The sequence below is a fragment of the Heptranchias perlo genome, chromosome 18 (assembly GCF_035084215.1).
Source record: "Heptranchias perlo isolate sHepPer1 chromosome 18, sHepPer1.hap1, whole genome shotgun sequence".
NCBI lineage: Eukaryota > Metazoa > Chordata > Chondrichthyes > Hexanchiformes > Hexanchidae > Heptranchias > Heptranchias perlo.
The window spans coordinates 732,083-756,535 of NC_090342.1; the positions used below are offsets into that span (position 1 = coordinate 732,083).

The following is a 24,453-nucleotide window of genomic DNA, read 5'->3' on the forward strand; positions in this document are numbered from 1 at the left end:
TCGTTCCTGTGAAATGCCTTGGGACGTTTTACTACGTTAAAGGTGCTATATAAATGCAAGTTGTTGTCTTTTGAGCCTGTGAGGGTGGCTGGGATTTGATCCGGTCCACATCCCAGAATCATAGAATCATAGAAGTTTACAACATGGAAACAGGCCCTTCGGCCCAACATGTCCATGTCGCCCAGTTTATACCACTAAGCTAGTCCCAATTGCCTGCACTTGGCCCATATCCCTCTATACCCATCTTACCCATGTAACTGTCCAAATGCTTTTTAAAAGACAAAATTGTACCCACCTCTGCTACTGCCTGTGGCAGCTCGTTCCAGACACTCACCACCCTTTGAGTGAAAAAATTGCCCCTCTGGACCCTTTTGTATCTCTCCCCTCTCACCTTAAATCTGTGCCCCCTCGTTATAGACTCCCCTACCTTTGGGAAAAGATTTTGACTATCTACCTTATCTATGCCCCTCATTATTTTATAGACTTCTATAAGATCACCCCTAAACCTCCTCCTCTCCAGGGAAAAAAGTCTCAGTCTATCCAACCTCTCCCTATAAGTCAAACCATCAAGTCCCGGTAGCATCCTAGTAAATCTTTTCTGCACTCTTTCTAGTTTAATAATATCCTTTCTATAATAGGGTGACCAGAACTGTACACAGTATTCCAAGTGTGGCCTCACCAATGCCCTGTACAACTTCAACAAGACATCCCAACTCCTGTATTCAATGTTCTGACCAATGAAACCAAGCATGCTGAATGCCTTCTTCACCACCCTATCCACCTGTGACTCCACTTTCAAGGAGCTATGAACCTGTACTCCTAGATCTCTTTGTTCTATAACTCTCCCCAACGCCCTACCATTAACGGAGTAGGTCCTGGCCCGATTCAATCTACCAAAATGCATCACCTCACATTTATCTAAATTAAACTCCATCTGCCATTCATCGGCCCACTGGCCCAATTTATCAAGATCCCATTGCAATCCTAGATAACCTTCTTCACTGTCCACAATGCCACCAATCTTGGTGTCATCTGCAAACTTACTAACCATGCCTCCTAAACTCTCATCCAAATCATTAATATAAATAACAAATAACAGCGGACCCAGCACCGATCCCTGAGGCACACCGCTGGTCACAGGCCTCCAGTTTGTAAAACAACCCTCTACAACCACCCTCTGTCTTCTGTCGTGAATCCAATTTTGTATCCAATTGGCTACCTCATCTTGGATCCCGTGAGATTTAACCTTATGTAACAACCTACCATGCGGTACCTTGTCAAAGGCTTTGCTAAAGTCCATGTAGACCACGTCTACTGCACAGCCCTCATCTATCTTCTTGGTTACCCCTTCAAAAAACTCAATCAAATTCGTGAGACATGATTTTCCACTCACAAAACCATGCTGACTGTTCCTAATCAGTCCCTGCCTCTCCAAATGCCTGTCGATCCTGTCCCTCAGAATACCCTCTAACAACTTACCCACTACAGATTATCCAGATATCCTATCCCCCACAGCGACAGTATATGTGCACCAGTTTCCCTGATGCATGTCAGTCTGCTGCAACATCATCATCAAAGCACAAATCTTTGTGCTTTGGATCTTGCCTAAGGCTTAACTCCCTCCTGTTCCTTCCCACTATGCCCCAAAACCCTCAGGGACGCAGGATTGGAAAAGAATATTGGTATCTGCCAGGCCAGTCCCAAGTTGCAGTTAATGTCATGTTTTGGGCAGATTGTTGTGGAAACTTGATTTTAAAAAAAACATTCAAAAAGAAAAATCTCTTCTGACCCTGAACCCTCCATAGAGTGACCCCTCTTTCCCTTCCTGTCTGAATCTAAGCCCAGGCCTTGAGGTGAAGGAAAATATTCCAACTCACTGTGCCAAGGATTCCTGGAGCTAATTGTCTTATCACCAGATCTATGGTTAAAGGAATATATCACATAGAATTACATAGAATATACAGCATAGAAACAGGCCATTCGGCCCAACAGGTCCATGCTCCATACGAGTCTCCTCCCTCCCTACTCCTTCTCACCATATCACCATATCCTTCTATTCCTTTCTCCCTCATGTGTTTATCCAGCTTCCCCTTAAATGCATTTATACTATTCACCTCAACTACTCCTTGTGGGAGCGAGTTCCACATTCTCACCACTCTCTGGGTAAAGAAGTTTCTCCTGAATTCCCTATTGGATTTATTAGTGACTATCTTATATTTATGGCCTCTAGTTCTGGTCTCCCCCGCAAGTGGAAACACCTTCTCTACGTCTACCCTATCAAACCCTTTCATAATCTTAAAGACCTCGATCAGGTCACCCCTCAGTCTTTTTTCTAGACGAAACAAGTCCCAGCCTGTTCAATCTTTCCTGATCGGTATAACCTCTCAGTTCTGGTATCATCCTTGTAAATCTTTTTTACACCTTCTCCAGTGCCTCTATATCCTTTTTTATAATCTGGAGACCCGAATTGTTTACAATATTCCAAGTGTAGTCCAACCAATGTTCTATACAAGTTTAAAATAACTCCTCCGCTTTTCAATTCAATCCCTCTAGAAATGAACCCCAGTGCTTGGTTTGCTTTTTTTTTAAAACGTCCTTATTAACCTGCGTCACTACTTTTAGTGATTTGTGTATCTGTTCCCCCAGATCCCTCTGCTCCTCTACCTGACTCTTATTATCCAATCAGTGTGTGGCCTCCTTATTTTTCCTACCAAAATGCACCACCTCACACTGATCTATATTGAAATTCATTTGCCAATTACACACCCATTCTGCAAGTTTATTAATGTCTTCCTGTATTTTGTTGCAGTTCCTCCTCTGTATTAACTACAACCCCCATGTTGTGGGGAAGTTATTGGAATGTATAATTAAGAACAAAATGACTGAGCACTTACGATAAATTTGTAAAGGGTAGGTCATGTCTAACGAACCTAATTGAATTTTTTGAGGAAGTCACTAAAGTAATAGACAGGGGAATGCCTATGGATGTAGTTTATATGGAATTCCAGAAGGCATTCGATAAGGTTCCACATAAGATAGATTTTTGGACACTAGGGGAATCAAGGGATATGGGGATCAGGCAGGAAAGTGGAGTTGAGGTAGAAGATCAGCCATGATCTGATTGAATGGCGGAGCAGGCTCGAGGGGCCGTATGGCCTACTCCTGCTCCTATTTCTTATGTTCTTAAGAAACTATTAGCTAAAATTAAAGCTCATGGAATTGAAGGCAAATTATTGACCTGGTTAGATGGTAGAAGTCAGAGAGTGGGGATAATGGAATTGGAAGGAAGTGACTAGTGGTGTCCCACAGGGATCTGTGCCGGGGCCTCAACTATTCACTGTATTTATTAATGACTTAGACACCACAATAGAGAGCCAGATATCCAAGTTTGCCGATGACACAAAGATTGTTGGCATCGTAAGTAGTGTAGACGGGCCGCAGAAGGAGTGCAGCGCAGATTCACCCGAATGTTACCAGGGCTCCAAGGGTTAGATTATGAGGGGAAATTACATAAACTAGGCTTGTACCCCCTGGAATATAGAGGGTTAAGGGGTGATTTGATCGAGGTTTTTAGGATTTTGAAAGGAACTGATAAGGTAGATGGGGAGAAACTTTTTCCGCTGGTGGGGGAGTCTTGGACAAGGGGAGAAGTTGGGAAACACTTCTTCACACAAAGGCTGGCGGAAGTTTGGAACTCCCTCCCACAAAAAGCAGTAGATGCTAGCTCAATTAATAATTTTAAATCTGAGATTTTTGCTAGCCAAGGGTATTATGGGATATGGAGCCAAGGTGGGTAACTGGAATTAGGATACAGATCAGCCATGATCTCATTGAATGGCAGAACAGGCTTGAGGGGCTGAATGGCCTCCTCCTGTTCCTATGTTCCGATAGAGGGGTTGTGTTAGCGCGGCTTAAATAAGATTAAATGGAGATCTGATCTGCTCAAAATAACTAAATGAAAAATAATGAATCTGACAATTCAAGAGCCCAATCCCTCTTCCGCTGGTGCTCTTGGCAGCAAGAGCTGAATTCTCGAGGAGAGATGTGAGTAGCTGCTCTCGACATCAGTGCAGCATTTGACCAAGTGTGGTATCAAAGGACAGCTCCTGCAGGCCCTCGGCCCCCGGGGCGTCGCGGCGGGCCCTCGGCCCCCGGGGCGTCGCGGCGGGCCCTCGGCCCCCGGGGCGTCGCGGCGGGCCCTCGGCCCCCGGGGCGTCGCGGCGGGCCCTCGGCCCCCGGGGCGTCGCGGCGGGCCCTCGGCCCCCGGGGCGTCGCGGCGGGAGTTCCCCTGGGCAGTGTCCTAGGCCCAACCATCTTCGGCTGCTTCATCAATGACCTTCCCTCCATCTCAAGGTCAGGAGTGAAGCTGTTTGCTGGCAATTCGACAATGATCAGTTCCATTCACAATTCATTCAATAATGGAGCAGCCCACACCAGGCTACAGAAGGAGCTGGAAAATGTCCAGACTTGTGCTGAGAAGCAGCAGGATAACAGCTGTGCCACAAAAGTGCCAGGAAATGACTGTTTCCAACAAGAAAAGGCCCAACCAGCTGCCCCAACCTTCAGGGCCCCTTCATTAATATCCTGAAATCACCATTGGCCAGAAGTTTAACTGGACCAGTCATATCAACATCAGGGCTACGGCCAGCCCACGTTTAGATCCCTCAAAGTCCCTCCGCTGTAAACAAGGCTAAAGTCAGGACGGTGGTGGAGTACTGGCCGGGGCGCCCCGCGCTCGGCCGGCCGCAGCCACAACCATCCAGGACAGGCCAGTTCCCTTGATCAGTGACCCAGCCACCGGATTCCAAATCCACCCCCTCCCCCACTGGCGCACCGTGGCTGCTGCTGTGTGCGATCTATAGGGCGCAGTGCTGTGTGCGATCTATAGGACGCAGTGCTGCTGTGTGCGATCTATAGGGTGCACTGCAGTGTGTGCGATCTATAGGGCGCAGTGCTGTGTGCGATCTATAGGGCGCAGTGCTGTGTGCGATCTATAGGACGCAGTGCTGTGTGCGATCTATAGGGCGCAGTGCAGTGTGTGCGATCTATAGGACGCAGTGCTGCTGTGTGCGATCTATAGGGCGCAGTGCAGTGTGTGCGATCTATAGGGCGCAGTGCAGTGTGTGCGATCTATAGGGCGCAGTGCAGTGTGTGCGATCTATAGGGCGCAGTGCAGTGTGTGCGATCTATAGGGCGCAGTGCAGTGTGTGCGATCTATAGGGCGCAGTGCAGTGTGTGCGATCTATAGGGCGCAGTGCAGTGTGTGCGATCTATAGGGCGCAGTGCAGTGTGTGCGATCTATAGGACGCAGTGCTGTGTGTGCGATCTATAGGGCGCAGTGCAGTGTGTGCGATCTATAGGGCGCAGTGCAGTGTGTGCGATCTATAGGGCGCAGTGCAGTGTGTGCGATCTATAGGGCGCAGTGCAGTGTGTGCGATCTATAGGACGCAGTGCTGTGTGCGATCTATAGGGCGCAGTGCAGTGTGTGCGATCTATAGGGCGCAGTGCAGTGTGTGCGATCTATAGGGCGCAGTGCAGTGTGTGCGATCTATAGGACGCAGTGCTGTGTGCGATCTATAGGACGCACTGCAGTGTGTGCGATCTATAGGGCGCAGTGCAGTGTGTGCGATCTATAGGACGCAGTGCTGTGTGCGATCTATAGGGCGCAGTGCTGCTGTGTGCGATCTATAGGGCGCAGTGCTGTGTGCGATCTATAGGACGCAGTGCTGCTGTGTGCGATCTATAGGACGCAGTGCTGCTGTGTGCGATCTATAGGGCGCAGTGCTGCTGTGTGCGATCTATAGGGCGCAGTGCTGTGTGCGATCTATAGGACGCAGTGCTGCTGTGTGCGATCTATAGGACGCAGTGCTGCTGTGTGCGATCTATAGGGCGCAGTGCTGCTGTGTGCGATCTATAGGGCGCAGTGCAGTGTGTGCGATCTATAGGGCGCAGTGCAGTGTGTGCGATCTATAGGGCGCAGTGCAGTGTGTGCGATCTATAGGGCGCAGTGCAGTGTGTGCGATCTATAGGGCGCAGTGCAGTGTGCGATCTATAGGACGCAGTGCTGTGTGCGATCTATAGGGCGCAGTGCTGCTGTGTGCGATCTATAGGGCGCAGTGCAGTGTGTGCGATCTATAGGGCGCAGTGCAGTGTGTGCGATCTATAGGACGCAGTGCTGTGTGCGATCTATAGGACGCAGTGCTGTGTGCGATCTATAGGGCGCAGTGCTGCTGTGTGCGATCTATAGGGCGCAGTGCAGTGTGTGCGATCTATAGGGCGCAGTGCAGTGTGTGCGATCTATAGGACGCAGTGCTGTGTGCGATCTATAGGACGCAGTGCTGCTGTGTGCGATCTATAGGGCGCAGTGCTGCTGTGTGCGATTTATAGGGCGCAGTGCTGCTGTGTGCGATCTATAGGGCGCACTGCAGCTGTGTGCGATCTATAGGACGCAGTGCTGTGTGCGATCTATAGGACGCAGTGCTGCTGTGTGCGATTTATAGGGCGCAGTGCTGCTGTGTGCGATTTATAGGGCGCAGTGCTGCTGTGTGCGATCTATAGGGCACACTGCAGCTGTGTGCGATCTATAGGACGCAGTGCTGCTGTGTGCGATCGATAGGACGCAGTGCTGCTGTGTGCGATCTATAGGACGCAGTGCTGCTGTGTGCGATCTATAGGACGCAGTGCTGCTGTGTGCGATCTATAGGACGCAGTGCTGCTGTGTGCGATCTATAGGACGCAGTGCTGCTGTGTGCGTTCTATAGGACGCAGTGCTGCTGTGTGCGATCTATAGGACGCAGTGCTGCTGTGTGCGATCTATAGGATGCAGTGCTGCTGTGTGCGATCTATAGGACGCAGTGCTGCTGTGTGCGATCTATAGGGTGCACTGCTGCTGTGTGCGATCTATAAGACGCAGTGCTGTGTGCAATCTATAGGACGCAGTGCTGCTGTGTGCGATCTATAGGGCGCACTGCTGCTGTGTGCGATCTATAGGACGCAGTGCTGTGTGCGATCTATAGGACGCAGTGCTGTGTGCGATCTATAGGACGCAGTGCTGTGTGCGATCTATAGGACGCAGTGCTGTGTGCGATCTATAGGACGCAGTGCTGTGTGCGATCTATAGGACGCAGTGCTGTGTGCGATCTATAGGACGCAGTGCTGTGTGCGATCTATAGGACGCAGTGCTGTGTGCGATCTATAGGGCGCACTGCTGCTGTGTGCGATCTATAGGACGCAGTGCTGTGTGCGATCTATAGGGCGCAGTGCTGCTGTGTGCGATCTATAGGGCGCAGTGCTGTGTGCGATCTATAGGGCGCAGTGCTGTGTGCGATCTATAGGACGCAGTGCTGCTGTGTGCGATCTATAGGACGCAGTGCTGCTGTGTGCGATCTATAGGGCGCAGTGCTGCTGTGTGCGATCTATAGGGCGCAGTGCTGTGTGCGATCTATAGGACGCAGTGCTGCTGTGTGCGATCTATAGGGCGCAGTGCTGCTGTGTGCGATCTATAGGGCGCAGTGCTGCTGTGTGCGATCTATAGGGCGCAGTGCAGTGTGTGCGATCTATAGGGCGCAGTGCTGTGTGCGATCTATAGGGCGCAGTGCAGTGTGTGCGATCTATAGGGCGCAGTGCAGTGTGTGTGATCTATAGGGCGCAGTGCAGTGTGCGATCTATAGGACGCAGTGCTGTGTGCGATCTATAGGGCGCAGTGCTGCTGTGTGCGATCTATAGGGCGCAGTGCTGCTGTGTGCGATCTATAGGGCGCAGTGCAGTGTGTGCGATCTATAGGGCGCAGTGCAGTGTGTGCGATCTATAGGACGCAGTGCTGTGTGCGATCTATAGGACGCAGTGCTGTGTGCGATCTATAGGGCGCAGTGCTGCTGTGTGCGATCTATAGGGCGCAGTGCAGTGTGTGCGATCTATAGGGCGCAGTGCAGTGTGTGCGATCTATAGGACGCAGTGCTGTGTGCGATCTATAGGACGCAGTGCTGCTGTGTGCGATCTATAGGGCGCAGTGCTGCTGTGTGCGATTTATAGGGCGCAGTGCTGCTGTGTGCGATTTATAGGGCGCAGTGCTGCTGTGTGCGATCTATAGGGCGCACTGCAGCTGTGTGCGATCTATAGGACGCAGTGCTGTGTGCGATCTATAGGACGCAGTGCTGCTGTGTGCGATTTATAGGGCGCAGTGCTGCTGTGTGCGATTTATAGGGCGCAGTGCTGCTGTGTGCGATCTATAGGGCGCACTGCAGCTGTGTGCGATCTATAGGACGCAGTGCTGCTGTGTGCGATCTATAGGACGCAGTGCTGCTGTGTGCGATCTATAGGACGCAGTGCTGCTGTGTGCGATCTATAGGGCGCAGTGCTGCTGTGTGCGATTTATAGGGCGCAGTGCTGCTGTGTGCGATCTATAGGGCGCACTGCAGCTGTGTGCGATCTATAGGACGCAGTGCTGTGTGCGATCTATAGGACGCAGTGCTGCTGTGTGCGATTTATAGGGCGCAGTGCTGCTGTGTGCGATTTATAGGGCGCAGTGCTGCTGTGTGCGATCTATAGGGCACACTGCAGCTGTGTGCGATCTATAGGACGCAGTGCTGCTGTGTGCGATCTATAGGACGCAGTGCTGCTGTGTGCGATCTATAGGACGCAGTGCTGCTGTGTGCGATCTATAGGACGCAGTGCTGCTGTGTGCGATCTATAGGACGCAGTGCTGCTGTGTGCGTTCTATAGGACGCAGTGCTGCTGTGTGCGATCTATAGGACGCAGTGCTGCTGTGTGCGATCTATAGGATGCAGTGCTGCTGTGTGCGATCTATAGGATGCAGTGCTGCTGTGTGCGATCTATAGGGTGCACTGCTGCTGTGTGCGATCTATAAGACGCAGTGCTGTGTGCAATCTATAGGACGCAGTGCTGCTGTGTGCGATCTATAGGGCGCACTGCTGCTGTGTGCGATCTATAGGACGCAGTGCTGTGTGCGATCTATAGGACGCAGTGCTGTGTGCGATCTATAGGACGCAGTGCTGTGTGCGATCTATAGGACGCAGTGCTGTGTGCGATCTATAGGACGCAGTGCTGTGTGCGATCTATAGGACGCAGTGCTGTGTGCGATCTATAGGACGCAGTGCTGTGTGCGATCTATAGGACGCAGTGCTGTGTGCGATCTATAGGGCGCACTGCTGCTGTGTGCGATCTATAGGACGCAGTGCTGTGTGCGATCTATAGGGCGCAGTGCTGCTGTGTGCGATCTATAGGGCGCAGTGCTGTGTGCGATCTATAGGGCGCAGTGCTGTGTGCGATCTATAGGACGCAGTGCTGCTGTGTGCGATCTATAGGACACAGTGCTGCTGTGTGCGATCTATAGGGCGCAGTGCTGCTGTGTGCGATCTATAGGGCGCAGTGCTGTGTGCGATCTATAGGACGCAGTGCTGCTGTGTGCGATCTATAGGGCGCAGTGCTGCTGTGTGCGATCTATAGGGCGCAGTGCAGTGTGTGCGATCTATAGGGCGCAGTGCTGTGTGCGATCTATAGGGCGCAGTGCAGTGTGTGCGATCTATAGGGCGCAGTGCAGTGTGTGTGATCTATAGGGCGCAGTGCAGTGTGCGATCTATAGGACGCAGTGCTGTGTGCGATCTATAGGGCGCAGTGCTGCTGTGTGCGATCTATAGGGCGCAGTGCAGTGTGTGCGATCTATAGGGCGCAGTGCAGTGTGTGCGATCTATAGGACGCAGTGCTGTGTGCGATCTATAGGACGCAGTGCTGTGTGCGATCTATAGGGCGCAGTGCTGCTGTGTGCGATCTATAGGGCGCAGTGCAGTGTGTGCGATCTATAGGGCGCAGTGCAGTGTGTGCGATCTATAGGACGCAGTGCTGTGTGCGATCTATAGGACGCAGTGCTGCTGTGTGCGATCTATAGGGCGCAGTGCTGCTGTGTGCGATTTATAGGGCGCAGTGCTGCTGTGTGCGATTTATAGGGCGCAGTGCTGCTGTGTGCGATCTATAGGGCGCACTGCAGCTGTGTGCGATCTATAGGACGCAGTGCTGTGTGCGATCTATAGGACGCAGTGCTGCTGTGTGCGATTTATAGGGCGCAGTGCTGCTGTGTGCGATTTATAGGGCGCAGTGCTGCTGTGTGCGATCTATAGGGCGCACTGCAGCTGTGTGCGATCTATAGGACGCAGTGCTGCTGTGTGCGATCTATAGGACGCAGTGCTGCTGTGTGCGATCTATAGGACGCAGTGCTGCTGTGTGCGATCTATAGGACGCAGTGCTGCTGTGTGCGATCTATAGGACGCAGTGCTGCTGTGTGCGTTCTATAGGACGCAGTGCTGCTGTGTGCGATCTATAGGACGCAGTGCTGCTGTGTGCGATCTATAGGACGCAGTGCTGCTGTGTGCGATCTATAGGACGCAGTGCTGCTGTGTGCGATCTATAGGGTGCACTGCTGCTGTGTGCGATCTATAAGACGCAGTGCTGTGTGCAATCTATAGGACGCAGTGCTGCTGTGTGCGATCTATAGGGCGCACTGCTGCTGTGTGCGATCTATAGGACGCAGTGCTGTGTGCGATCTATAGGACGCAGTGCTGTGTGCGATCTATAGGACGCAGTGCTGTGTGCGATCTATAGGACGCAGTGCTGTGTGCGATCTATAGGACGCAGTGCTGTGTGCGATCTATAGGACGCAGTGCTGTGTGCGATCTATAGGGCGCACTGCTGCTGTGTGCGATCTATAGGACGCAGTGCTGTGTGCGATCTATAGGGCGCAGTGCTGCTGTGTGCGATCTATAGGACGCACTGCAGCAACTCCCCAAAGTTACTCTGACAGCACCCCTATCCCTGCGACCTCGACCATCGAGAAAGGAATGTGATAGGGTTCAGGTTGCATCATTTGTGCAGCTGTGGGTTTTTACTTTTCATTCAGAAGTGGCTCACATTCCTGAATTTTACAGCCCTCGGCTCACGCTAAAATAGCTCGAGAGGAAAGTAATGTTGATCTTACTGTTCAACTGCCCAGCTGAGGCTGAAAGGAAATGAGTTGGAGACGTTTAAAGACCGCCATCGTGTTCCAACACTTTGAAGTTCTTTAACTTTGAAAGTACTGAACTGGTTTCTTGATTGGTTTACAATTATTTTGTTCTGAAATTGTTTGTTATGCTGCCAAACGCAGGTTTATTTTTGGCCAGAAAATTAATGGCTTAGTTTTTCTGAACAGTCGTGGAATATATGCTTCTAAAGTCTGTATTTTCTGGTTGATGTTGCCATTTCTGGTTCGAGTTATTTTCCTGATGCTACAGGAAAGGTTCACCATTATCCAGGCGTCCACTGCTCGTCATTTCCTTTTGGTGTCTCCGTTTCAGATGTGAGGGAGGGGCAAACTGACCCACTCACTGATTTACTTCTCCGCTATAGACGGTGGGCCCCCTCCCCCGATCGACAGTGGCCCCCCCCCTCCCGATCGACAGTGGGCCCCCTCCCCCGATCGACAGTGCCCCCCCACCCTCCCGATCGACAGTGGGCCCCCTCCCCCGATCGACAGTGGCCCCCCCCCTCCCGATCGACGGTGGTGGCCCCCCCCCCCTCCCGATCGACGGTGGGGGCCCCCCCCCTCCCGATCGACGGTGGTGGCCCCCCCCCCCCTCCCGATCGACGGTGGGGGCCCCCCCCCCCTCCCGATCGACGGTGGGGCCCCCCCCCCCCCCTCTCCCGATCGACGGTGGGGCCCCCCCCCTCTCCCGATCGACGGTGGGGGCCCCCCCCCTCTCCCGATCGACGGTGGGGGCCCCCCCCCCTCTCCCGATCGACGGTGGGGCCCCCCCCCCCTCTCCCGATCGACGGTGGTGGCCCCCCCCCCCTCTCCCGATCGACGGTGGGGCCCCCCCCCCCTCTCCCGATCGACGGTGGGCCCCCTCCCCCAATCGACAGTGGCCCCCCCCCCTCTCCCGATCGACGGTGGTGGCCCCCCCCCTCTCCCGATCGACGGTGGTGGCCCCCCCCCCTCTCCCGATCGACGGTGGGGGCCCCCCCCTCGATGGTGCCCTTAGGAGGCCATTCAGCACCTTGAGCCTGCTGTGCCATTCATTTGAATCATGGCTGATCTGTATCCAAATTACATTCATCCACCTTGGTTCCATGTCCCTTAATACCCTTGGCCAGGAAAAATCTATTGTTGCACATTTAAAACTATGAATTGAGCTAGCACCGACTGCTTTTTGTGGGAGAGAGTTCCCACCCTTTGTGTGAAGAAGTGTTTCCGAACTTCTCTCCTCAATGGCCTGGCTCTGATTTTAAGGTTATGACCCCTTGTCCTAGATTCCTGCACCTTTTTCTTTTATTCGTTCATGGGATGTGGGCGTCGCTGGCGAGGCCGGCATTTATTGCCCATCCCTAATTGCCCTTGAGAAGGTGGTGGTGAGCCGCCTTCTTGAACCGCTGCAGTCCGTGTGATGAAGGTTCTCCCACAGTGCTGTTAGGAAGGGAGTTCCAGGATTTTGACCCAGCGACGATGAAGGAACGGCGATATATTTCCAAGTCGGGATGGTGTGTGACTTGGAGGGGAACGTGCAGGTGGTGTTGTTCCCATGTGCCTGCTGCCCTTGTGCTTCTAGGTGGTAGAGGTCGCGGGTTTGGGAGGTGCTGTCGAAGAAGCCTTGGCGAGTTGCTGTAGTGCATCCTGTGGATGGTACACACTGCAGCCACAGTGCGCCGGTGGTGAAGGGAGTGAATGTTTAGGGTGGTGGATGGGGTGCCAATCAAGTGGGCTGCTTTGTCCTGGATGGTGTCGAGCTTCTTGAGTGTTGTTGGAACTGCATTCACCCAGGCAACTGGAGAGTATTCCATCACACTCCTGACTTGTGCCTTGTAGATGGTGGAAAGGCTTTGGGGAGTCAGGAGGCGAGTCACTCGCCGCAGAATATCCAGCCTCTGACCTGCTCTCGTAGCCACAGTATTTATGTGGCTGGTCCAGTTAAGTTTCTGGTCAATGGTGACCCCCAGGATGTTGGTGGGGGATTTGGCGATGGTAATGCCGTTGAATGTCATGGGGAAGTGGTTAGACTCTCTCTTGTTGGAGATGGTCATTGCCTGGCACTTGTCTGGCGCGAATGTTACTTGCCACTTATCAGCCCAAGCCTGGATGTTGTCCAGGTCTTGCTGCATGCGGGCTCGGACTGCTTCATTATCTGAGGGGTTGCGAATGGAACTGAACACTGTGCAATCATCAGCGAACATCCCCATTTCTGACCTTATGATGGAGGGAAGGTCATTGATGAAGCAGCTGAAGATGGTTGGGCCTTGGACACTGCTCTGAGGAACTCCTGCAGCAATGTCCTGGGGCTGAGATGATTGGCCTCCAACAACCACTACCATCTTCCTTTGAGCCAGGTATGACTCCAGCCACTGGAGAGTTTTCCCCCTGATTCCCATGGACTTCAATTTAACTGGGCTCCTTGGTGCCACACTCGGTCAAATGCTACCTTGATGTCAAGGGCAGTTACTCTCACCTCACCTCTGGAATTCAGCTCTTTTGTCCATGTTTGGACCAAGGCTGTAATGAGGTCTGGAGCTGAGTGGTCCTGGCGGAACCCAAACTGAGCATCGGTGAGCAGGTTATTGGTGAGCAAGTGCCGCTTGATAGCACTGTCGACGACACCTTCCATCACTTTGCTGATGATTGAGAGTAGACTGATGGGGCGGTAATTGGCCGACTATGCCAACAATCTTTGTGTCGTGGGCAGACTTGGATATCTGGCTCTCTATTGTGTTATCCAAGTCATTAATAAATAGAGTGAATAGTTGAGGCCCCATCACAGATCCTTGTGGGACATTACTAGTCATCCCCTTGCAATCGGGGATAGAATGGTGCCAGTACACCAGACTCTCCAAACCCGGTCTGTGAAAAGCCCCTTTAAGCGGAAATGGGGCAACAATGAGCTGAATACAGTTCCACAGCTGCACCCTCGATCCTGTTAAAGATCACAGCTTTTACCCAAGCAATGGTGTGTTTGGAGCAGGGATTATCAGCAGAATTCATTTTAAAATCGTCAAATGGCAAACCCGTTTCCCAGTTTCATACCGCAGCAAATTATTCTGAACAAAAACAGTTAGAATATATTTACCTGATTGGGGTTCCAACTTGTTCTATTTCTAGTTCCTATTTGGCAGTGAGTTAAATAGTTACATAAATAACTGAATTTTAGAATCAGGATTTTATATTCGAGCGTTGTTTGGATCGAGAATTGTGTACAGTGGGAATAAATTGGCCAGGATTTTGTTTATTAACATATGTTTGGATCAGATGTATATTTTATTTAAAAAATCAACGTTGCCATTTTGTTTTGAATGTTGATGAGTTTAATTTGTGCTGTCGCGATGAGGGACATTTGCACATGAGACGAAGACTATTCCATCTGGGGCCTGAGGTCATGTGGACTGTGGGCCACACACACTGTCAGACTGTCTCCAATTCTTATTCATTCTGGGGATGTGGGCGTTGCTGGTAAGGCCGGCATTTATTGCCCATCCCTAGTGTCCCCGAGGAGGTGGGGCTGGAATTCCATTCTCTGAGTACAATTGCAGGAATTAATAATAGCAAGAATCACAATAAATGAGAGACAGTGGAGAGGAGACTCGGGCAGGGCTGGGTCTAAACCCAGCTCCCAGTAGGGAAGACCCCTGTGCTAATCCAGAGAATTGCTCGTGGTTCAGGCAGTCCGCAGCCCGGAGTTAATCATTTCAGCAGGAATGTGGCAAAATGGTGCAGATTCTGCCCCACTTCCTGGCAAAAGAAATTTCAGATAAAATTGGAAGGTGACTGTGTGACTGGGGAGGGGGGCAGTGTGGGGGGAGAGGGGAGAGGGGGGCAGTGTGGGGTGGGGGGGAGAGGGGGGCAGTGTGGGGGGAGAGGGGAGTGGGGGGCAGTATGGGGTGGGTGGGAGAGGGGGGCAGTGTGGGGGGAGAGGGGAGTGGGGGGCAGTGTGGGGGGAGAGGGGAGTGGGGGGCAGTGTGGGGGGAGAGGGGAGTGGGGGGCAGTGTGGGGGGAGAGGGGAGTGGGGGGGAGTGGGGGGCAGTGTGGGGGGAGAGGGGAGTGGGGGGCAGTGTGGGGTGGGGGGGGAGAGGGGAGAGGGGAGGGGGGGGAGAGGGGGAGGGGAGGGGAGGGTGAGCGGGGTGGGTGGGGGGTGAGCGGGGTGGGGGGGGGGGGTGGCCACCCCCCCCCCCCCACCAACGAGGTTGACTCTTCCTTCCCTCTGAAGTGGCTTCTCAGTTGTATCAAAACCGCCTCAGTGGTTCAGGAAGAAGGTGGCCCACCGCCACCACCAGCGCCACCACCAGCACCGCCACCACCAGCGCCACCACCACCAGCAGCACCGCCACCACCAGCGCCACCACCACCAGCACCGCCACCACCAGCGCCACCACCACCAGCAGCACCGCCACCACCGCCACCACCAGCACCGCCACCACCAGCACCGCCACCACCAGCACCGCCACCACCAGCACCGCCACCACCAGCACCGCCACCACCACCGCCACCACCAGCACCGCCACCACCAGCACCGCCACCACCACCGCCACCACCAGCACCGCCACCACCTGCACCGCCACCACCAGCACCACCAGCGCCACCACCACCACCGCCACCACCACCAGCGCCGCCACCGCCACCACCACCAGTGCCGCCACCACCAGCGCCACCACCACCACCACCAGCACCGCCACCACCAGCGCCACCACCACCAGCAGCACCACCAGCACCGCCACCACCAGCACCGCCACCACCAGCACCGCCACCACCACCGCCACCACCAGCACCGCCACCACCAGCACCGCCACCACCACCGCCACCACCAGCACCGCCACCACCAGCACCGCCACCACCACCACCGCCACCACCACCGCCACCACCAGCACCGCCACCACCTGCACCGCCACCACCAGCACCACCAGCGCCGCCACCGCCACCACCACCACCGCCACCACCACCAGCGCCGCCACCGCCACCACCACCAGCGCCGCCACCACCAGCACCAGCACCAGCACCGCCACCACCAGCACCGCCACCGCCACCACCACCAGCGCCGCCACCGCCAGCGCCGCCACCACCAGCACCACCAGCACCGCCACCACCAGCACCGCCACCACCAGCACCAGCACCAGCACCGCCACCACCAGCACCACCACCGCCACCACCACCAGCGCCGCCACCGCCACCGCCACCACCACCAGCGCCGCCACCACCACCACCGCCACCACCACCAGCGCCGCCACCGCCACCACCACCAGCGCCGCCACCGCCACCACCACCAGCGCCGCCACCGCCACCACCACCAGCGCCGCCACCACCAGCACCAGCACCAGCACCGCCACCACCAGCACCGCCACCGCCACCACCACCAGCGCCGCCACCGCCAGCGCCGCCACCACCAGCACCACCAGCACCGCCACCACCAGCACCGCCACCACCAGCACCAGCACCAGCACCGCCACCACCAGCACCACCACCGCCACCACCACCAGCGCCGCCACCGCCACCGCCACCACCACCAGCGCCGCCACCGCCACCACCACCACCAGCGCCGCCACCGCCACCACCACCAGCGCCGCCACCACCAGCGCCGCCACCGCCAGCACCGCCACCGCCACCACCACCAGCACCGCCACCACCAGCACCGCCGCCACCAGCACCGCCACCGCCACCACCACCAGCGCCGCCACCGCCAGCGCCGCCACCACCAGCACCGCCACCACCAGCGCCACCAGCACCGCCACCACCAGCACCGCCACCACCGCCGCCACCAGCACCGCCGCCACCAGCACCGCCGCCACCAGCGCCGCCACCACCAGCATCAGCACCGCCACCACCAGCACCAGCACCAGCACCGCCACCACCAGCACCGCCGCCACCAGCACCGCCGCCACCAGCACCGCCGCCACCAGCACCAGCACCGCCACCACCAGCACCGCCACCACCAGCACCGCCGCCACCAGCACCGCCGCCACCAGCACCGCCGCCACCAGCACCGCCGCCACCAGCACCAGCATCAGCACCGCCACCAGCACCAGCACCAGCACCGCCACCAGCACCAGCACCAGCACCAGCACCGCCACCACCAGCACCAGCGCCACCAGCACCACTGCCACCGGCTCCACCTCCGCCCACCTCCGCCACCACCTTCTCCGGGCAACCAGGGATGGGCAATAAATGCCGGCCTTCCCAGCGACTCCCACACCCCGAAGGTGAATTTTTAAAAGTTATCGGTCTTGTCCTGTGTTTGGTTTTTAGAACTCAATTCTTGTTGATGCCCCTTAATGTTAAAATGTTCACTGGGAAGCAGAATATTGCTCCCAAACAAGGTCCTCATTATCCACCGTGCAGAGTTTTAAAGCTTTAATTTAGAAGTGCATACGGTTTAGAAACATAGAAAATAGGAGCAAGAGTAGGCCATTCGGCCCCTCGGGCCTGCACCGCCATTCAAAATGATCAGGGCTGATCGTCTAACTCAGTACCCTGTTCCCGCTTTTTCCCCATATCCCTTGATCCCTTTAGCATTAAGAAATATATCCATCTCCTTCTTGAATACATCTAATGACTTGGCCTCCACTGCCTTCTGTGGTAGAGAATTCCACAGGTTCACCACCCTCTGAGTGAAGAAATTTCTCCTCATCTCGATTCTAAATGGCATACCCCGTATCCTGAGACTGTGACCCCTGGTTCTGGACTCCCCAGCCATCGGGAACATCCTCCCTGCATCGAGTCTGTCTAGTCCTGTTAGAATTTTATATGTTTCGATGAGATCACCTCTCATTCTCCTAAACTCCAGTGAATATAGGCCGAGTCGATCCAATCTCTCCTCGTACGTCAGTCCTGCCGTCCCAGATGCACGTGTCTTACTCGTCAGTTGTGCCGTTCAAATCTTATTCTATTCATTTATGGGCTTCTAGTGATGGTGTCCTTGCGAGTGGGAGATGTAATTGCTGGGAATACTCAGTCTCTCTCGTCCTGTTCAATCAGCTTCTCTCTGATTTTCAGCCACCAGATGGCAGGCGCTGTCCAGGAAACTCCGGGCGGCCAGAAACCTTTCACTCAGATCATGGATTTTAGGTCAGAAATTCCACAGGGCCTTAAAATGTAGTTTTATATCAGCACCGAGGCCTGGTGTAATATTTCTCCAGCCCCTCCAGAATCATTCGAGTTTCAACGCTGTCAAGGCCACATTTCTTTTTGTATGAATATATTGAAGATAATAGTGAGATTTTATTACCTTGTATTGAACCTGTAGTAAATCCTGAATTTCCTTTTATACCGTTTAGTTTGTGTGACCTGTGTACGGATCAGTGTCTGGGCTCGGCACAGACCTGCTGCCAAGGTAGAATCAGCCCATTTTATAGCACAGGAGGCCGTTCAGCCCATCCTGCCCATGCCCTCTCTCTGAAAGAGTTAGTCCTTTAGTCACATTCGCCTGCCTTTTCCTCATGCTCTTTTTTAAAAAAAAAATCAAATATTTATCCAATTCCCTTTTACAAACTATTTTGGATTCTGTTTCCCCCACTGTTTCGGGTCAGACAGTCCATATCCTCACAACCCTCTGTGTTTTAAAAAAAAACTTCCCCTAACTTCTCCCTTCATCCTTTTGGCGATGATAAATTTATCCCGTCTCTAGTTACCTCAACTCACCGTACAGTGAAATTAGTTTTTCACTTTTTACCTCATTGAAAGCCGTCATAATTTTGAACTCCTCTATCAGCCCTCCTCCACAACTAAATCGTCTTATCCCTGGGATCATCCCAGTGAATCTCCTCTGCACCCTCTCCATGACCTTGACATCCTTCCTAATGTGGGACACCCAAAGCGCACTCTCCAGTGATTATTTACAGGTTGAGTTATTACCTCTTTACTTTTGTACACTGTGCCCCTACTTATAAAAACTCGGAGCCCATCAGTTTATCAACTTGTCCTCTTAATTTTAAAGATTTGTGTATCCGAACCCCGAAGTCTCTCTGCTGCTTTTCAAGTTTTACCATTTAGGGCACATTTCCTCCCAGAATGCATCACCGCACACTTCTCCACATTAAATTTCATCCGACATCCGACATCTGACCAGCCAGTCTACAGTCTTGTGTCCACCTGAAGTCTCTTACAGCCCTCTTCAGTTACCCAGACTCCCTATTTTGTAGTTTCGCTCGGCGCGAGCAGGCTGGTCTCTGAGTCGCTCCACCAGGTTCTGAGCCACAGCAGCTCTTATTCTTATTAAATCCTAATTTCCTGTCCTTTCCCGTTTCCCTTCACACCTATTCCTCCTTTTAAATACCTCATTAAATTTTGTATCTGTCGTGTTGTCCCAGCATTTTGTATGACGTTTTCCCTGATTTGCTTCAATCCCCTTACCTCAGTTTCTAGGACTGTGTCCCGTTGTTCTGGATTTCCCTCCAATAGGAGAAGGTAATTTGCCAGATACCCTGTGGTTCCTCATTACTGTTTAAAAACCCTTGACCAAATCGCCTTTTAACCTAACCCATCTCCAGGGAATATAACCTAAATTTATCCAGTCTCTTCCCATAACTTGTTCGTTCATCCCAGGTATCATCTTGATGCACATCCGCCCAGTAAATCAGGCCTAACGTGGGCCAGCCGGAGCTGAACACTGTATTCTGAATGAGGTCTGAGCAGTGAGCTCTAAGAGCAGTCTGGTCTCCCTGCTTTTTTTGACCTCTTTCCTGCTTTTGATAAAGCTCAATATCTCATTAACTGTAGTGTTTCGTTAATTAATATCACCTTTCGCAGTCTAGATATGTTTTAAAGATTTTTTTAAGTTCTTGGACTTTTTGTGCAGTTTGTTCTGTTTGATTTAGAGAGGGGGCAGTGCAAACTGGGGAAACCAAGCTGAGCTAGACAGCCCAAGAGTTGGTCTCCAGGCCCCAATTGAAGAACTGCTTATTTATTTCAATTGCTCCTTTCAACTGATAGCCACAAGATTACCAAGTAAATACTTAATGAGGAAAGTCACACGGTCCTTCCCTCCGGAGGCTGACCACGAGCGCAGCCCCGTCCCCAGTATCCAGCTGTGGCTTAATTGATTCCTGGATTTGAGTCTCCATGATTCTGTTCGGAATTCTAGTCTGTGTATTACTTGTTCTTTGTGTGAAGAGTTTTCTGATATCATTCCTTTTGCTGGTTTGACCGTGTGCTGGGCGGTGATTGAAGATGTGATTCTCGTTGAATTTGCTGAAATCCCTTGAACTCTTCATTATTTTCACATCCTTGTTGCAATACGTATATTGCCCATTTCTCCCTGCCTTCTATATGATCCTTTATATATTCCTACAAGGGGGAAGGAGTTCCCACTCCCCGCTCTTTCCCCATCGCCCTGCAATTTTCTCCCCTTCAAGTATTTATCCAATTCCCTTTTGAAAGTTATTATTGAATCTGCTTCCACTGCCCTTTCAGGCAGCACATTCCAGATCAGAACAACTCACTGCGTAAATAAAATTCTCCTCATCTCCCCGCTGGTTCTTTGGCCAATCACCTTAAATCTGTGTCCTCTGGTCACCGACCCTCCTGCCACTAGAAACAGTTTCTCTTTATTTACTCTATCAAAACCCCTCATGATTTTGAACACCTCGATTAAATCTCCTCTTAACCTTCTCTGCTCTAAGGAGAACAATCCCAGCTTCTCCAGTCTCTCCACATAACTAAAGTCCCACATCCCTGGGACCATTCTAGTAAATCTCCTCTGCACCCTCTCTAAGGCCTTGTCATCCTTCCTAAAGTGCGGTGCCCAGAATTGGACACAATACTCCAGCTGAGGCCTAACCAGTGATTTATAAAGGTTTAGCATAACTTCCTTGCTTTTGTACTCTATGCCTTTCTTTAGAAAGCCCAGGAGTTGGATGACTCTCATGCTGTTGACAGCTGTCCAGGAACATCGACCATGAACTTAGATTTGACAAACATTTGCTTCAGGGTTAACTCTGCATGTTGGGCCTTTGAAAATTCTGACCTATTAAGCTGCCTGTGAGTATAGAAATTTCAGGCTCATTCAGGTGTTAGGGAAATAATTTTGCATTTTGGGTGCACAGTCCCAGCATCAAGTGCTCACAGGTCAGCTATAAAACAGAGTAAAGCTGCCTCTCCACTGCTCCAGAAATGTGCTTTATCCCCAGCTCCAGAAAGATGCAATTTAGCGAGTCACTGAGTTTTTCCATTTAAACAGCAGACTTCATCTCGGTACCTTTGCTAACTTGGGCCCAGTTTTATGTGCAGTCCTGCACCCACTACACACATACAGCACCCTTATAGACTGGAGAGGAGACTCGGGCAGGGCTGGGTCTAAACCCAGCTCCCAGTAGGGAAGACCCCTGTGCTAATCCAGAGAATTGCTCGTGGTTCAGGCAGTCCGCAGCCCGGAGTTAATCATTTCAGCAGGAATGTGGCAAAATGGTGCAGATTCTCTGAACTTCTACCATGGATTAGCTACCTTCTGCAGGCAAAACTTAGACTCCAGAATCTTTTGAAGAAATTTGTACAGGAATAATCCAGGAGGTTGTTAGATGTCACTGACTGGGTTTGATCTGCGTCCAAACTCACCGATTCCCTGATCAGTATTTTGACTACTACCAGGAAGTTGATTGGTTGACTTGATAGGAGGAGAACAACACATACCTGAGGCGTCAGTAACAGTAAAGCATTCGCCCAGCTGCTGTGGGAGAACTGAACTCCGCAGAAGGCGGCCATTCATCCCATCGTGTCTGCGACAGCTCTTTGGGGCAATCCAAGACTAATTCCACTGCCCCACGGTCCTGTATCTTCCTCTGCTCCAAACATTTATCTAAACAGACATAATTCCTGCTTGTCTGAAGAATTGGTGTGTGATCAGCCAGAGACCTGTGCTGATGAACATTGTAAGAATCCCCACATGATAGATTTTTGAAGGACTTTCTGATTAGTCTGCACTCTGGCTGCTGCAGTTTGATTGGTGTTTGTGCGGAGCAAAGTGTCTGAATGTTTGTGAAGCACTCACGAGTCGTTGGCTTGTGTCGATGATTTATCTCAGTTTAAATTACTGCCTAACGAGTGATATAGCTGCTGACTTCACTCCGGAGTTGGAGTCATTAATATTGGTCACCAGGATACCAATTGTTTGCGTCTATCCTCAACCTTTGCAATCGTCCCACCAAAGATGTGATCTGAAAGGGTGTTATGTTCTTCCAATTAATGCTCTTGAGTCTTTGACAGCTTAAAGCTGCTTGAATCATCGTTATTAGCAGTTCACTGGTTACATTCCCACTGTGTACTATCCAGGCAGGAGCCAGTGAAGAACTTGCTGAGAGCCTGTGGAAGATTCACCAGGAACTTTCAAAAGCGAATTGGAGAAATACTTGAAATGGAAAAATTTGCAGGGCTCTGCGGAAAGAGCAGGGGAATGGGACTAATTGGAGAGCTCTTTCAAAGAGCCGCCACAGGCTTGATGGGCTGAGTGGCCTCCTCCTGCACTCTACCATTCTGTGATTCTCTGAATCTGTGGCCTTTGTATTTACACAACAGTGAGTTACATAAAGGCATGAGGCACTTTCACAAGTTGATCAGTTGCCAGGTCGCATAAAACTGAACATTCTCACATCTTAATATTTTAACGTGTGAGGATAGTAAACTAATTTTTAGAAGATGGGACTGTCAATTAGAATTAGATCTGTTCATGGGAACGACGCTCTGCCTCAGTCTGTGGGGCTGACTGTTATCCTGAGCCAGATGCAGAGCGCGGGACTCACTAACAGACAGCTGATTGTTTTGATTTTCCCTGCAGGGCATCTTTAAGATTAAGAGATATTGCGGGGGGGGAGGCCTCACTGGAAACACCTGTTACTGAATTACTGAGGATTCTGAAGAATTATTGAAATGACACGGCGTATTTCCTGTAATCCCAAGCACTCCAGCGATGGGAGCTCACAGCCCACCAATGACACTTGTGCTGAACACAATCGCCCATCAGCATCTCCCTCCACACAGCAGCTGTTGTGGGAAAAATTCACATCTATCAAAACCCATTAACAAATTTGCTATACATGTCAGAGTAAAAGTAGATTTTAGGTTTGGCAGCAAAAATTCACAAATTAAGTTACTCTTAGCCTAAATTGAGAAACCTGCCAGTGATTTCTGATTTCAGTAATTTCCCAGCGCAGTTCACACAGGGACCATTTCAAACACTCAGACTTACAGGTTCAGCCGAACCGGTTTTGGTAAAGTGCAGATATTTGTAGACTTTCTTATCCTGCAAACGTTGGGATAACCAATTGTTTATCATTTTTAGAATAAGATCTGAAAAAGGCCTCATATCAAATTCCTACAGTGGAGAGCGCCTGAAAAGATTTGTTCCCTTTTAAGCTTTTAGTCTCCTTTTCTGTTAAAGTGCGAGTACATTCCACAAGGAGAAAACGTGGAACATTCTCAGATTGTTGCAGGCGATCGATTTATACTCTCCCTACCACCCCCACTCTTACCCTGTAAAGACTTGCATTTATACAACACCTTATCACAGCCTAAGTGTCCCAAAATTTTTTGTATGGATTGCTTTTGAAGGACATCCATTGTAAAGTACACAAACTCTGCAGCCATTTTGTGTGCAGCAAGATTCCACAATGAGATGAGTAACCAGATAATCAGGTTTTGGTGATGGTGATTGAGGGAGGAATATTGGTCAGGGCAGTGGGAGAACTCTCTGCACCTCCTCGAATAGTACCGAGATCTTGGACATCTACCTGAACAGGTGGATAGGACTATGGACTCTGCTGCCCCTCGACAGATTTAATTTATGATTGGTTATATTGTAAAATTGCTCAGAAAAGACCTTCATTACAAAATAAACATTCTACTATCTCTGGTTGATGGGTCTGCGTTTCTGGCCCTAGCGCCGGGTCTGCGTTTCTGGCCCTAGCGCCGGGTCTGCGTTCCTGGCCCTAGCCCCGGGTCTGCGTTCCTGGCCCTAGCCCCGGGTCTGCGTTCCTGGCCCTAGCCCCGGGTCTGCGTTCCTGGCCCTAGCCCCGGGTCTGCGTTCCTGGCCCTAGCCCCGGGTCTGCGTTTCTGGCCCTAGCGCCGGGTCTGCGTTTCTGGCCCTAGCGCCGGGTCTGCGTTTCTGGCCCTAGCGCCGGGTCTGCGTTCCTGGCCCTAGCCCCGGGTCTGCGTTCCTGGCCCTAGCCCCGGGTCTGCGTTCCTGGCCCTAGCCCCGGGTCTGCGTTCCTGGCCCTAGCCCCGGGTCTGCGTTCCTGGCCCTAGCCCCGGGTCTGCGTTCCTGGCCCTAGCCCCGGGTCTGCGTTCCTGGCCCTAGCCCCGGGTCTGCGTTCCTGGCCCTAGCCCCGGGTCTGCGTTCCTGGCCCTAGCCCCGGGTCTGCGTTCCTGGCCCTAGCCCCGGGTCTGCGTTCCTGGCCCTAGCCCCGGGTCTGCGTTCCTGGCCCTAGCCCCGGGTCTGCGTTCCTGGC

The 24,453-nt window shown here is 52.3% G+C and overlaps 1 protein-coding gene across 4 annotated transcripts in view; it reads left to right on the forward strand.

The window, feature by feature from the left end:
• LOC137334484 (tetraspanin-9-like) overlaps positions 1-24,453 on the forward strand; it is a 227,390-nt gene that overhangs the window by 63,817 nt on the left and 139,120 nt on the right. The window lies entirely within an intron of this gene.